The sequence below is a fragment of the Tupaia chinensis genome, unplaced genomic scaffold, assembly GCF_000334495.1.
Source record: "Tupaia chinensis unplaced genomic scaffold, TupChi_1.0 Scaffold000471_1, whole genome shotgun sequence".
NCBI lineage: Eukaryota > Metazoa > Chordata > Mammalia > Scandentia > Tupaiidae > Tupaia > Tupaia belangeri.
Genome location: NW_006159980.1, coordinates 1 through 15292, shown reverse-complemented (window position 1 = coordinate 15292; position 15292 = coordinate 1). Strand labels below are relative to the sequence as shown.

At 42.9% G+C, this 15292-nt stretch overlaps 1 pseudogene; it reads left to right on the top strand.

Moving 5' to 3' along the window:
• Nucleotides 1-3451: 3451 nt before the first annotated feature.
• On the top strand, nucleotides 3452-4887 carry LOC102481592 (60S ribosomal protein L4 pseudogene; annotated as a pseudogene).
• The last annotated feature ends 10405 nt before the right edge of the window (nucleotides 4888-15292 follow it).

The window sequence follows — 15292 nt, the reverse complement described above, 5'->3', positions numbered from 1 at the left end:
GGGGGGGGGTTGTTGATGCAAACCCAACCATCCAAAGACTAGAGAACCTGAAGTTCTGATGTCCAAGATAAGGAGATGAGAGTCCCAGCTCCAAGAGAGGGAGCAATGTGCTTTTCCTTTGCTTTTGTTCTCTCTGGAACCTCAGCCAAATGGATGGCATCTACCCACATTGGGTAAGGTGGCTCTTCCCTAGTCAGTCCACTGGTTCACATGCTAGTGAGATCTAGAAAAACCCTTACAGACATAGCCAGAAATAATGCTTTCCCCACTATCTGTGTATACCTTAACCTAGTCAAATTAACAGCTAAAATGAACCATCATAATGATATCTGAATATGACAGATCATAGAACGCCTAGGGTTGACCAGGTAGCACTGTTGTAAGGCACCATTCAAAAAAGCTGGATCCATAAGGAAGTTCATGTGTTTGGTTCCCTGGTCGACCCGTATGTATGGCATGCATGCCTATGATCCTGACTGGCTGGGAAAGCTGGAGAGTAGGGATCACAGCATGAGACTCTGTTGAGGGTATTTGTCTCTCCCCCTCTTCCTCTCTCTCTCTCATCTCTCACTCTGATGAAAGAAATAGATTTTTTAAAAAGAATTTAAAATGGATAGTGGAGCAGGGAGATGGTAAGCAATAGTTGTGGCCTGGAACCCAATTACAGTGGCAGTGGCTATAGTTAATTACCCTGATCTACATCAAAGTTTCTTCTCAGGAAAAGAGGCCATAGGAACCATGAAACACATGGTCCTCCAAACTGCATGGAGTAAATTTGTGCTGCACAGAGACTGAATTCAGGTAGTCATGGGAGTGTGTCCCTCATATTGCTCTTCAAGACAGCCTCCTATTAGAAAATAGTGAGCAGGGCCAGCTGGTGGTGTGGTGATTAAAGTGGGTGGATGTCACATGGCCGACTGCATGGATTGAGTCCCAGACCTGGCGGCTTGAAAAACACCTTGGGGTGGGACCAGTAGTTAGCATCATGGTTATGTCGCTGAACGCCCATGTAGTCAACCATGGTTCAAGTCCCAGATCCGGTGGCTTAAATTCACGTCGGGCATGTGTGCATGCGTGCCCAAGATCCCAGGAGAAGAATGGAGGAGAAGGGATTGTGACATGGCCATCCCCCCTGGGGGGTGATTTCTCGCTTTCTATCTCTCTGTCTTTCTGACAAGCACACGTGCCCTATAGCAAAAACCTCTCAAAAAAAAAAAAAAAAGAAAAAGAAAAAAACCTTGGGAATGTGTGGGTGCATGCCCCAAATCCTGAAAGGAGTGAGAAATGGAGAAGGGATTGCAGTGTGACCATCCCCATAGCGGATGCTTTCTCACTTTCTCTCTCTCTCTCTCTCTGGAAAGCATTTCTAGCATTTTATTTTTAAAAGAAAGAATAATAGTGAGCAACCATCTTCCAGCTACCACACTTTTAAAAAGTTATTTATTTAACAGATGAGGGAGAGAGAGAAAGAGAGAGGTCCAGAACTCGAACTGTGGTCAGTCATGTGGGAGTCCAGCATTTCAAACCCCACACCACCTGCCGACCTCCAACTGCTGCACTTTTTTTTTTCAATTTCTTTTATACAAACAATCACATATGTCACTTAGCTTGTAAATTGAATGTTCCAACATGAATATATTTCTCACCAGCCCAGTTGGGAATACTATAAATGTTATCATTAACAGATAATAACCCATTTATTTGTCCCATAAATGTTTTGCCTTTCTATTTTTCTCCTTAATGTCTTTCCCCAGACTCTTCTGCTTCTCCCACCCTCTTCCCTCACTGTATCTTGTATCTATAACCATTTTCTATGTTTTTTTTTTTTTAATCCTCTGGTCATTCAGTTTCAGCCATAGAGTGTGGGCAGTTGGTATATATTAAGTAGAGATGAGACATACAGTGTCTCTCCTTCAAAGCCTGGCTTGCTTCACTCAGCAGTAAATCTTACATATTCATGCACATTCTATCAAACACCAGGGTCTCGTTTTTTACGACTGAGTAGTATTCCATAGAGTGTAAGTGTCACACTTTTCCAGTCCATTCCTCTGTTTGAGGACATTTGTGTTGGTTCCATGTTTTAGCAATTTTGAATAATGCCACAATATCAATGTGCAAGCCCTTTTCCAACTAAGCATTCTTCTGTCCTTTGAGTAGATACCAAGGAGTGGGTTTGCTGGGTCATGTGGTAGTTCTAGTTGAAGATCTTTGAGGAATCTCCAAATTGTTCTTCACAGTGGCTGGACCAATTTACATTCCCACCAGCAGTGTAGGAAAGTTCCCCCTTTCACTACATCCTGCCAGTACTTACCATTTTTTTTTTTAATCCTAATCGTTCTGACGTGGGTTAGGTGATATCTCATTGTGGTTTTGATCCGCATCTCCCTTATAATGAGGCATGTTGAGCATTTTTTCAAATGCCTTTTGGCTATTCATATGTCTTCCATAGAGAGTTGTTTTTTCAACTCATTGTCCCATCATTTAATTTGGTTGATCATCTTTTTTTCAGGAAAGCCACTTGAGTTCCCTGTGTATTCTGGTTATCAGTCCCTTATCTGAGGCATAGTTTACAAAAATATTTTCCCATTCTGAGGCCTGCCTATTCACACTAATTACTGTGTCTTTTGCCATGCAGAAACTAGTCTGATGTAATCCCACTTGTCTATTTTTGGGATTATTAACTGTGCTTTGGGGGTCTTATTCAAGAAGTCGTTGCCTACCCCAGTGTCTCCCAGAGTTTCCCCAGTGTTTCCCAACAGTAGTTTTATAGTTTGATGTCTTAGGTTTAGATCTTTGATCTACTTAGAGTTGATTTTTGTCAATGGTGAGAGGGAGGGGTTCAGATTAATCTTTCTGAAGGTGGATATCCAGTTTTCTCAGCACCACTTGCTAAAGAGGTTTTCGTTTTCCACTGAATTGACTGGTACCCTTTGTCAAAAATCAGAGAGTTTATCTGTCAGTTTAACTGACAGTTCATCTGTCAGTTTCTGTGCCAATTCCATGCAGTTTTGATTATCACAACTTTATTGTATATTTTTGGGTCAGGGAGTGAAATGCTGTCAACTCCACTCTTCTTGCACAGGATGGCTTTGGCAATATGCAGTCCCGACAAATTGTATGATTGTCTTTTCTAGATCTGTGAAGAATATCTCTGGCATTTTGATTGAGATTGCATTAAATATGTAGATTAATTTGGGTAGAATTGCCATTTTGGAGGATGTTTCTGTCACTGAGAACAAAGTTTGCTTACCTTTTGCTGTGAATTGCTTCTGTGCTGAAGTCTCTTTTCTGCTGCGTTTAGCAATGTGCTCCCCATGGGAGGAGTTTTCTATTCAGGCATACAAAGAGCAGTGTCTCCTTCTTTGCAGGTGGTTCAGTATAGAGTGAGGATCCCAGAGAGCCTCACAATACTAGGATGTTTAAAATCTGGTTCTAGCTTTTCCTATGGGAGCCGCCGGGTCGAGAGGAGCGTGGTCCTCTCCTCTCCCCACCATGGCGTGTGCTCGTCCACTGATATCAGTGTACTCTGAAAAGGGGGAGTCGTCTGGCAAAAATGTCACCTTGCCTGCGGTATTCAAGGCTCCCATCCGACCAGATATTGTGAACTTTGTTCACACCAGCTTGCGCACAAATAACAGACAGCCCTATGCCGTCAGTGAATTAGCAGGTCATCAGACCAGTGCCGAGTCTTGGGGTACTGGGGAGAGCTGTGGCTTGAATTCCCAGAGTCCAAGGTGGTGGGACTCACCGTTCTGGCCAGGGTGCTTTTGGAAATATGTGTCGAGGAGGTTGCACGTTTGCACCAACTGAGACCTGGCGGCGTTGGCACCGCAGAGTGAACACTACCCAGAAGCGGTATGCCATCTGTTCTGCCCTGGCTGCCTCAGCTTTACCAGCTCTAGCCATGTCTAAAGGTCATCGTATTGAGGAAGTTCCTGAACTTCCTTTGGTGGTTGAAGATAAAGTTGAAGGCTATAAGAAGACCAAAGAAGCTGTTTTGCTTCTGAAGAAACTTAAGGCCTGAAATGATATTAAAAAGATCTATGCCTCTCAGCGAATGAGAGCTGGCAAGGGCAAAATGAGAAACCGCCATCGTATCCAGTGCAGGGGACCTTGCATCATCTACAATGAGGACAATGGTATCATCAAGGCCTTCAGAAACACCGCTGGACTCACTCTGCTTAACGTAAGCAAGCTGAACATTTTGAAACTCGCTCCTGGTGGGCATGTGGGACGTTTCTGCATTTGGACTGAAAGTGCCTTCCGGAAGTTAGATGAATTGTACGCACTTGGCGGAAATCTGCTTCCCTCAAGAGTAACTATAACCTTCCCATGCACAAGATGATGAACACAGACCTTAGCAGGATCTTGAAAAGTCCAGAGATCCAAAGAGCCCTCCGAGCACCACGCAAGAAGATCCATCGCAGAGTCCTCAAGAAGAATTCACTGAAAAACCTGAGAATCATGTTGAAACTTAACCCGTATGCAAAGACCATGCGCCAGAACAGCATTCTGCGCCAGAACAGCATTCTTCGCCAGGCCAGGAATCACAAGAAACGGCTCCATAAAGTGGCAGCAGCACTAGAGGCCAAATCTTATGAGAAGGGGGTTGCAGCTAAGAAGCCTGTAGAAGGGAAGAAAGGAAAGGGAGTTGGTGCTAAGCAGCAGAAGAAGCCTTTGGTGGGAAAAAAAGCTGCAGCTACAAAGAAGCCAGCAGCTGATAAGAAACCAGCAGCTGACAAGAAGCCAGCAGCTGAAAAGAAGCCAGCAGAAAAGAAATCTACCACAGAAGAAAAGAAATCTGCTGCATAAACCCTTAACATTTGTTTATTCTGTAAAGATTACATCATTTTGGACAGCTTATTTTGAATAAACATCTTGTTCAAAAAAAAAAAAATCTGGTTCTATATCTGTCTAGTCCCTCTGAGTGGGTGGAGGATGAGGAGAAGATGACAATATAAGAGAGAAGAAAAAAGAATAAGAAAGGAAAAAAGAAAAACATTTCAGCAGGGGTCTTTGGAAGAAAGTGGGTTCTACTGGAGGATTGGAAACTGCCCTATGGAATAAGGAGAAGTAAAGAAATAGCAAAAGAAAGAAGGAAAAAAATAACAGCCTACCTTTCTGGCAAGGAGGAAGGGCCCTCTGAGGTTGAGAGAGCTGGACTGGGGCTGGAGTTGGAGCAGTGGCCCCAAAATGGCACTGCCACTGTTTTCCTGACTGGGCAGGGGCCTGCACATGGAAGTGGATTCTGATGAAGAGGAGGAGCTGCCCTTTCTAGCATGGAGGAGAAGGGCTCTGAGGTTGGGACAGCTGGGCAGGGGCTGGAGCTGGAGCTTGGGCGAAAGAATGGCCCTCCTTAGTTTCTGTGACTGAACTGAGCTCTGCAGATGGAAGTGGGCTCAGTTGGAGAGCTGGAAGCTGTCCTTTCTGGCAGGGAGGAAGAGGAGTTCTGAGGTTGGGAGAGCTGAACTGGGGCTGGAGATAGAGCTGGGGTCGAAGAACAGCCCAGCCATAGCTTCCCTGACTGGGCAGGGACCTGCTGATGGAAGTGGGTTCTGCTGGAGAGCTGAGAGCTGCCCCTTCTGTCTGGGATGAAGAGGGACTCTGAAGTTGGGAGAGCTGGCCTAGGGTTGGAGCTAGACATTGAAATGGGTTCTGCTGGAGAGCTTGAAGCTGCCCCTTCTGGCAGGTAGGAGGGGGTGCTCTGAGGTTGGTACAGCTGGGCTGGAGCTGGAACTGGGGCCAAAGAATGGCCCAGCCTCAGTTTTCTTGATGGGGTAGGGGCATGCCAATTAAAGTGGGCTCTGCTGGAGAGCTCAAAGCTGCCCTTTCTGGCAGGGAGGAGAGGCGGCTCTGAGGTGGGAAGATATGGGCTGGGGCTGGAGCTGGAACTGGGACCAAAGAAAGGCCCTGCCTACATTTCCCTGATTGAGCTGGGGCCTGCAGACTGAAGTGGGTCCTGCTGGAGAGCTGAGAGCTTCCCTTTCTGGCAGGGAGGAGGGAGTTGTTCTGTGGTTAGGAGAGCTGGCATGGGGCTGGATCTGGAGGTGGGGTTAAAGAATGACCCTGCCTCAGTTTCCCTGACTGAGCAGGAGCCTGCAGATGGAAGTGGGCTCTGTTGGAGAGCTGGGGTCTGTCCTTTCTGGCAGGGGGGAGGGGGCTCTGAGGTTGGTGGAGATGGGCTGGAGCTGGAGCTGGTGCCAAAGAATGGCCCTGCCTCAGTTTCCCTGGCTGAGCTGGGGCCTGCAGATGTACGTGGGTTCTGCTGGAGAACTGGGAATTGCCCTTTCTGGCAGGGAGAAGGGAGTTGCTCTGTGGTTGGGAGAGCTGACATGGGGCTGGAACTGGAGCTGGGACCAAAGAATGGCCCTGCCTCTGCTTTCCTGATTGGGCAGGGGCCTGCAGGTGGAAGTGTATTCTGCTGAAAGGGGAGAGCTGCCCTTTCTGGCAGGGAGGAGTGGGGGCTCTGAGTTTGAGAGAGCTGTGCTAGGGCTGGAGCTGGAACTGTGGCCAAAGAATGGCGCTGCCTCACTTTCCCTGACTGGGCAGGGGCCTTGCTACTCCACTTTTTGACTGAATGCACTGTCCATACTGAGGTCATGCTCTTCTTATCTGCTATCAGGCAAGTACTAAACAGAGTAGGAGTCCCAGAGCCAGGACATTCCTGTCCTGTGCAGGACTGTGATAACATATTCTGCCATGGATTATCCATTGACCTGAATGAGATGTTCACAGACTGGGGCTGCAGGTTGCGGTTTTTCCTTTCTTGCCACTCTCCTTTTATAGATGTCACAGTTATGCCATGGTCTGAAGTTTCTCCCCACCTTTCCATCTCTCTACAATACCCTCCACAGGTGTTTCCCTCCATACAATCTTGAAAATCTAATTCCAGACTGTGGTCTGTTGGTTAAGGCAGCTGGATCCTACATGGCTGACCACATGGTTAGAATCCTGGACTGGTGGGTAGAGAAGCATGCCATATTTGAGCACATGCATGCCCCAAATCCCAAAGAATGGGAGAGATGGAGAAGAGATTGTAGTGTGAACATTCCCCATGGGGGGTGCTTTTATCTTTCTGGTAAATGCACACACCCTCTAACAAATACAAAACAAAACAAAACAAAACAAGAAAATCTAACTCCATTTTGGCATCTTGTTTTAGAAGGACTGCAAATCAAAAAAGACAAAGATTATAAAATGGATTTCATATAAATGAAAATGTTTTACTCTTGAAAAGATAACTCTTGTTTTCTTTAAAATTTTTTCCAGAGTGTGCATGCACTTACTAAAGAAAGAAAAAGAGAGGAGAAAGGCACAGGGAGTAAGAATTCCTCTATGGGAAATGGTCATGCTTCAATCTCTTCCCATTTTTTCCATCCTGTTGGGATTTGGAGGTGTGTCCAGTGTGTTTCTCAAGCCCCTGGGTCTGGGGATTGAACTGTGCTTTCAACCGTGTGGGTGGGATCTAGCTGCCTTAGCCACCAGGCCAGGGAGCCAGTCCAAAATAGATAACTTTCTGAAAACTGAAAAGCAAGGTACACACGTAGAGAAAATATTTTATATACAAGTATATTTCAAAGGATTGGTATACAGAATACATTAAAAAACTGCTAAAACTCATTAAAAGAAAAGTGACACATTTAAAAATGAATGATTTGAACAAACTCTTCATGAAAGAACATATATGAATAGAAAATAAATATGTAAAAATGTGCTTATTATTATTATTCATCAGAAATAAAAATTAAAACTACAATGAGATTAGAGTTACACATACACTCACTAGAATGACAGAATTAAATATAATAAAGTAAAAATACATTAAAATAATAACAAACTGAATGTTGTTGAGGATGTGGAGGAACTGGAATGTTCACATTTTGCTGGTGGGAATGTGTTTTGTGGTCTCATAAAGTGAAATACATACTAACTCTATGATTCGGGAATTCTACTACTGGGTATTTGCCCTAGATAATAAAAGCTTATGCCCAAATAAAAACTTATACAACTCTTTCTTCTTTTCTTTTCTTCTCCTCTTCCTCCTCCTCATTCTTCTTCTTCATGAATAAACAATATATGGACTATCCAAATATTGTAATATTACTTAGAACTAACTAGGAATGAACTACTAATACATACTTTAACATGGATGAATATAAAAACCATAATGATGAGTGAATGGAGCCAGATATAAAATAGTACATACTGTATGTTCATGTCTTTCGCCCAAAATTTCTTGTTTTAGAATTTATTCTAATTGGGTAATGACTGAATGTCCCTCCAAAATACATATGTTGTAACTTGATTGTATTGATTGTACTGTAAAGATGTTAAATGAAATTTTTTCCCTTTACGGTGTCCTAGAGTGGAGACTTTGAGTATGATAATGTCATTAGGATGGAGCCTCCATGGTTGAATTCTAGTTGTGTTCCTAAGCAAACTAATCTATAGTGTTGGATTGCTTGGTCTGCAAAGAAGCACGACCAGACACTTTGGGGTGATAGAAATAACCTATGTATTGACTATGGTGGTGCTTACTTACACACATGTGCATATATACATATGTGTGTATGTATGTTAATGCACATGTATAGACACATTCTGTGGTATAAGGTCTAAAATTAAGATCTTTGATGTCTGGTTAAGCTGGGAGGGCCTCATATGGCTAAACACAAGTTATCTTCTGCTATATGTTTCCACAGCCAAGGTCCCCCAGGCGAACAACCCTTCCTACTAAAGGGACAAGGCACAGTTGCTATTTAGCCAGGAATCGCAGGATTCAGTTCCCTGAAGCCCACAGAATTATTCAAATAAGCCGATAACATCCTGCCACAGGAACCAGGGACACCACACCCTCTTGATACTATAAAGACTGTCTTCCACAGTCCTTTGTTGTTCAATCTGTTCATGAGTTCAAACCCCGTGTGGCACGTGATGTCCTCCTCTTCCAAGCTGTGAGTATATGTGACTAATAAACTGTTGTTGACCTCATCTCTCTCTAGTGTCAGTTGCGTGTTTAACCATTGTCATAAACCTAGGGCTTGTGGGAGGGAGAAATCCCTTTCTTACCAATGGGGTGAACAGGAGGTGATTAAAACACACTCTCACACTTACACACACACACACACACACACACACACACACAGTATACATAATTGTATTATTTCAAAATGCATGAAAGTGTATGCTTTAAAAAATAGGTGATTTTATTGCATATAATTATACCATAATCCAAAGTTGATTTTAAAATCTATAAAACAAACAAAACAATAGGTTGGCCAGCTAGTGGTATGGTGGTTAAGGTAGCTGGATCCTACATGGCTGGCTGTAGTTTGAGTCCTGGACCTAGCATCTTAAGGAACATACTAGGGATGTATGCGTGCATGCCCCAAATCCTGAGCAGAGAATGAAGGAGAAAGGATTACAGTGTGGCTATACTCTCTAGAAGTGCTTTCTCACAACTTCCCTTGTTGTTTCTCTGGTGAGTACACACATCCTATAACAACAACAACAACAAATTACTATATTCAACCTATTAGACACCATACCCTCTTGATAAATAGGTCAAATAGCCACAATTTAATGCAATTCATCCTATTTCAATATGTTTCTCTATGAAAATTTGAGAACCTATGGGATGCCCAATAGAGGAACTTTGAAAATACATTTGGTGGTTCAGGAAGAACTTTTCAATGAAATGAATAGACCCAGTGAGTAGGAATCAATCTGATGAAAGTTATAGGAAAACAAAGGAGAAATAAGACATATTCTAAGCAAAGGAATAAGAAAAGTCAGAGAGCCTGGCCCTTATCAAATCTAAGAATGTCCAGTTGCTAAGCCAGAAACTTGGACCCATCCCAGACCCTACCTCTCCTCTTTCCAATGACCAATAACTGAGGAGTGATTGAACCAGTCATTTAATCAAGGTTTGCAGAGAAGACAAAAGAAAATGATATATGAATTGTTAACGCATTATACTAAATTAGGCATCATATCATATGTTAACTAAGACATACAATCTAATAAAGATTAGAGGGCTTAATACATTGATGTGATTCACCACCAATATTTCTCAAATTCCAATATGCTGCTGTAAAAACTACTTAGAGGCTAGCAGGTGAAGGTGCTTGACTCCCATATGACTGTTCATGGTTCAAGTCATGGACCAGATAGCTTGAAAATCATGGGACCGGCAGTTAGCATAATGGCTATGTTGTTGGACTCCCATGTAGTCAATCGTGGTTTGAGTCCCAGACCCAGTGGCTTAAACTCACACTGGGTGTGTGTGCATGCATGCCCAAGATCCCGAGAGGAGAATGGAGAAGGGACTGTGGCATGGCTATCCCCCCTGGGGGGTGATTTCTCACTTTCTGTCTCTCCGTCTCTCTCTGTCTCTCTGGCGAGCGCACAGGCCCTATAGTGAAAACCTCTCAAAAAAAAAAAAAAAAAGAAAAGAAAAGAAAAAAAGAAAAAAGAAAAGAAAATCATGCTGGGTGCATGTGTGTGTGTGCCCAAAATCCCAAGAGGAGAAAGGAGAAAGGATTGCAATGTGGCCATTCCTCCTGGTGGGGGGTGATTTTTCACTTTCCCACTCTCTTTCTCTGTCTCTGGTGAGCACTTGTGTCCAATGGCAAAAACCTAAGAACAACAACAGCAACAACAATCCAAATAATGTATATTGCTATTGCTCTCCTGTGTCTCTACATTATAATGCTATATAAAGATTTTGGAATGTATAAGACATTATTAGACAATTTATAACTCCCAAAATTATCCAGGTCCGAAGACCAATATATAGCTCTAGATCTACTTATTGAGAGAGAAGTATGGGAGAGGATTACAGAGTGAGTATGCTGACTCATCATTTCTGAAAAATTGTGCAGGATGGACCAAAAAACAAAAAATGCTATGTACATACCCATGCGGCCAATACAGGGCTGAAGCTCTGACTTTCACTGAGATTGATTTTTCTCTCTCTCTTCTCTCTCTCTCTCTCTCCTTCCCCAGGCCTGCTATACTGAATGGAACCAGGGGCTTCTTCATATTTAAAGAGAGATGAATTCCCCTACCTCTTATACCCATTTCAAAATGAAATGACATCCACGATCTAGGAAAAAGGAGGCCACATGGACAGGTCAAGGCAGGACAAATTTTCTTTAGAAAATACTGATATGACCATGGACCTGTTACTGACTGAAAGGCATACCTCCAAAAAAGTATATGCTAGAGTCCTAACCCTCAGTACCTTAGAACATGACTTTATTTGGAGATAGTCTTACAGAGGTAATCAGGTTAAAATTAGGTTATCAGGGGGCCAGCAGATGGCATGGGGGTTAAGATGCTGAACTTTAACATGGTAGACCATGGTTCAAGTCCTGGACCTGGCGGCTTGCTTTCTAATTTTCCCTCTCTCTCTGGTGAGCACATGTACCCTATAGCAAAATAAAAGAAAATAATAATAGTAAATAAAGTTAAATAAACAATTCTTTTTTAAAAGTAGATTATCAGGGCAGGCATTAATCCAATATGACAGGTATACTTGTAAAAAGGGGATAGTTTGACACAGAGATGGATATGAACAGAGGGAAGATGACATAAAGAGAAACTCGGGGAGAAGATGCCCACTACAAGTCAAGGGAAGAGATCTGAAAGAGATCCTTCCTTTGCAGTCCTGATAAGGAACCTTGACTTTGGACTTCTAACTTCAGAACTGTAAGGCAATCAATTTCTATTATTTAAATCACCTAGTTTATGATTCTTTGTGTAACAACCTAAGAAAACTAATACAGGGTTGTCCTTCCTGGCACAGGAACTATCCAAGCTGACAATTCTTCACGGCGCTAGTAGATGACTGGTAAGCTTCTGCCATTGCACATGGTGTGTTCCCAGGAAGGAATACGGAAGGCAGATTCCTTTGACCAACAAAATCAGAAATTCCTCCAGCCTTCTGTAGGAGGTGCTGACATTCCTTCATTTCCTTATATTGGATGTTTTGCTATGAATCATTCATGATCAATTTTTTTAAGCTAATTGGTTTTTCTCCTCACTCTCTCTTGTATTTTCTGCCTTTTCTCAATCTGTTATCTTCTGTTTCCCAGGTGTGACTTCCTATGTCCCAGTCTCTGCTATGAACTGTGGCTAGAGGAAGCGAGAGAGAGGAAGCAAAATGATAAATGTAACGGTCGAAACTGCAAAGTAATAAAAAATGCCTCCCTTCTCTCCTTACAAATACCATTCCTTCTATCCCAGTGTGGAATCTGATGAAGATGTTTGTGATTGATTCTTGCACCCTATTAACCTTTTTCCAATATCTGTAGCATGAAACAGAACATGGAATGATGAAAACAATGTAGATCAAGGAATAGTGTAGAGCAAGGAGGAAAATTGCAGGGGCTTGATTGTTGAGGAAAGTACCGGATGCTAATGTTGTTCAAAGGATACCCAGCAGGTCCTCTGTCTAGTCTACCTACCAGAGCCAGGTGGTCACAGATAGCAGGGAACCGGCTAGATCTACTCAGGAATGTAAATCGAATCCATTTTTCAAACTGATTCAGCAGAATACACATTTATAACCAAACAGTGGGGGCCAGCAGATGGTGTGGTGGTTAAGGCACTGGATTGCCCCATGGCCTACCACAGTTCGGGCCCCAGAACTGGTGGCTTTATTGAAAATCATGCCAGCCACATGGATGTGCATACCCAAAATCCTGAGAGGAAAATGTAGAAAGAGTTGCTGTGTGGCTATCCGTGCTTGGGGAGAGGGATGATTTCTCACGTTCCCCCATCTCTCTGGTGAATGCATGTGCCCTATGACAAAAATTAAAAAAAAAAAAAAAACTGAAAATACTTAATACATTGCCTTTCCTATCAGTCCAGGACAGTAGACTGTCAGCATCTTCAGTTAGCCTTTATAATGATCCTGCTTCCAGGTGTTTAAAGAGCCCTGTAAATTGAAAAAACTTCAATTTTTTTTTTTTTAGAAAGATTTTTGATATATGGCACATGCACTAGCCAGAGAGACTGAAAGTAAGAAATCATTCCCCCTTGGGGGGATGGGATGGCCACACCACATTCCCTTGTCCTCTATTCTCCTCTCGGGATTTTGGGCATGCACGCACACATGTCTGGTGTTTAAAACTTCACTTTAAAAAAAAAATTAAGTTTTGCTAGCGGGTGCATACTTTTGCTAGAAAGAGAGAGAGGGGTAGAGAGAAGGGAAAATCCAGGAGGGACGGCCACGTTGTAATCCCTTCTCCTGAATTCTTCTTCTCTCGGGACCTTGGGCATGCCCACACACTGTGCTTGGTATATTTTTCAAGCCGCCGGGTCCAGGACTCAAACCATGCTGTGGGCCATGTGGGATCTAGTCACCTTAACCCCCATGCCACCTGCTGGTCCAAAAACTTTGCTTTATTATGTAACTCAAATATTCCCTCTGATTTCAAGACTTTGAGATTTTATAGGCCAAACTGCAAACCAATGATGTTTTCACAATTTGGGAGAACAAAAGCACAATCCAATACATAATGCAGGTACTGTACCTTCGGTTCCATGAATGGCCCTGAAAATGCGGCACATAAATGGCAAAAAAAAAAAAAAATGTGACCCATTCCTCTATCCCATGTTCTAGAAAAATCACCAAAACTTAGATATGAGGCAAAAGGTTGACTGCATTACCTGTGAAGATTAATTTTGTTAATGTGAATGGGCTGTGAGGTCCCCAGATATTTGGTCCAACATTATTCTGGGTGTGTCTGTGAAGGTACTTTTGGGTACAGTTGAAACAGTAGGTTCTGTAAAGCAGATAGGCCTCCTGAATGCTGGTGAACCTCATCAATCTGTTGAAGTCCTAAATAGAAAAGGTTGATCCTCCCAGCAGTAAGAGGGAACTCCTCTTACTCTATTGACTTGAGCAGGGACAATAGTCTCCTGCTTTAAGATGAGAATGAAACATGAGCTCTTCCTGGTCTCAAGCCTGCCAGCTTTTAGACTGAAATTTAAACAATCAGCTCACCTCATTCCCAGACATTTGGAGTCAGACTGGAACAACACATGGGCTCTCTGGAGTCTCAAGCTAACTGACAGTAAACCTTTGCTCTCAGCCTCAAATAATATGAGAACTAATTATAAATAATATTTGTTTCTATGGGCAACTGACTAATACATCCTCGTAACATCACACAAAGCATTGTTGAATGAACTCAACGACTAATCATCTGACTCCATAAAAAGATTTACCTCCATTTGACCAAAAATGGAGGCAGGAGCAGTATTTTAAAGTGATACATGTCTAAAAGTTAGCCTAAATAAAAATAAGAAATAATCACTGATTTTAAGCCATTAAGAGAGGATAAAAGTGGGACCAACAGTTAGTGTAATGGCTATGTCGCTGGCCTCCCACGTAGTCGACCGCAGTTCGCGTCCCAGACCCGGTGGCTTAAAACTCACGCCAGGCTCGTGTGCGTGCGTGCCCAAGATCCCGAGAGGAGAATGGAGGAGAAGGGATTGCGGCATGGCCATCCCCCCTGGGGGGTGATTTCTCGCTTTCTGTCTCTATGTCTCCCTGTCTGTCTGGCGAACGCATGCACCCTATAGTGAAAACCTCTCCAAAAAAAAAAAAAAGGGAGGATAAAATGTAGATCAGCAGAAGGTGTAATGGTTATATCACTGGACTCCCACATAGTCGACCACAGTTCAAGTCCCGGATCCGGCAGCTTAAAACTCACACCGGCCAGGAGTGTGTGCGTGTGTGCTAAAAAATCCTGAAAGAATGGAGGAGAAGAGATTTGCAATGTGGACATCCTTCCTGAGGGGTGATTTCTCATTTTCTGTCTCTGTGGTGAGCGCATGCGCCCTATATAAAAAATCTCTCTAAAAAAAGTGAAAAATAAGATTATAATGTTATTGCCTTGAGAGTCATTTACGTATGTACTTACATCAATAATAACAGATCTGTTTCTTTTTCCATTACATCCATATCCAAGGTCCTAAAATAGAAATGGTTGTTTTCCAAGCATCTTTTCAATTCTGATGGCTCCTAAAATAATATGTGGTGAAATATAATTTTCACAGGTGTTAACCAACAAACTGTGTTTATGGCCTATAGTAGTTGGGATTTCTGCATTAAGCTACCCTTTGAAAACAAGGGAAGCTTTTTCAAATACATTTACGACATCTCTTATTATTATCTTCTCCAAAATCAGATCAGGACACGTTTTCTAAGGGATGCAGAAGTAACTGGTTTAGAAAAGTCATCATCTGGGATGGGCTGGTAGCCAGTAAGGTCTCCATC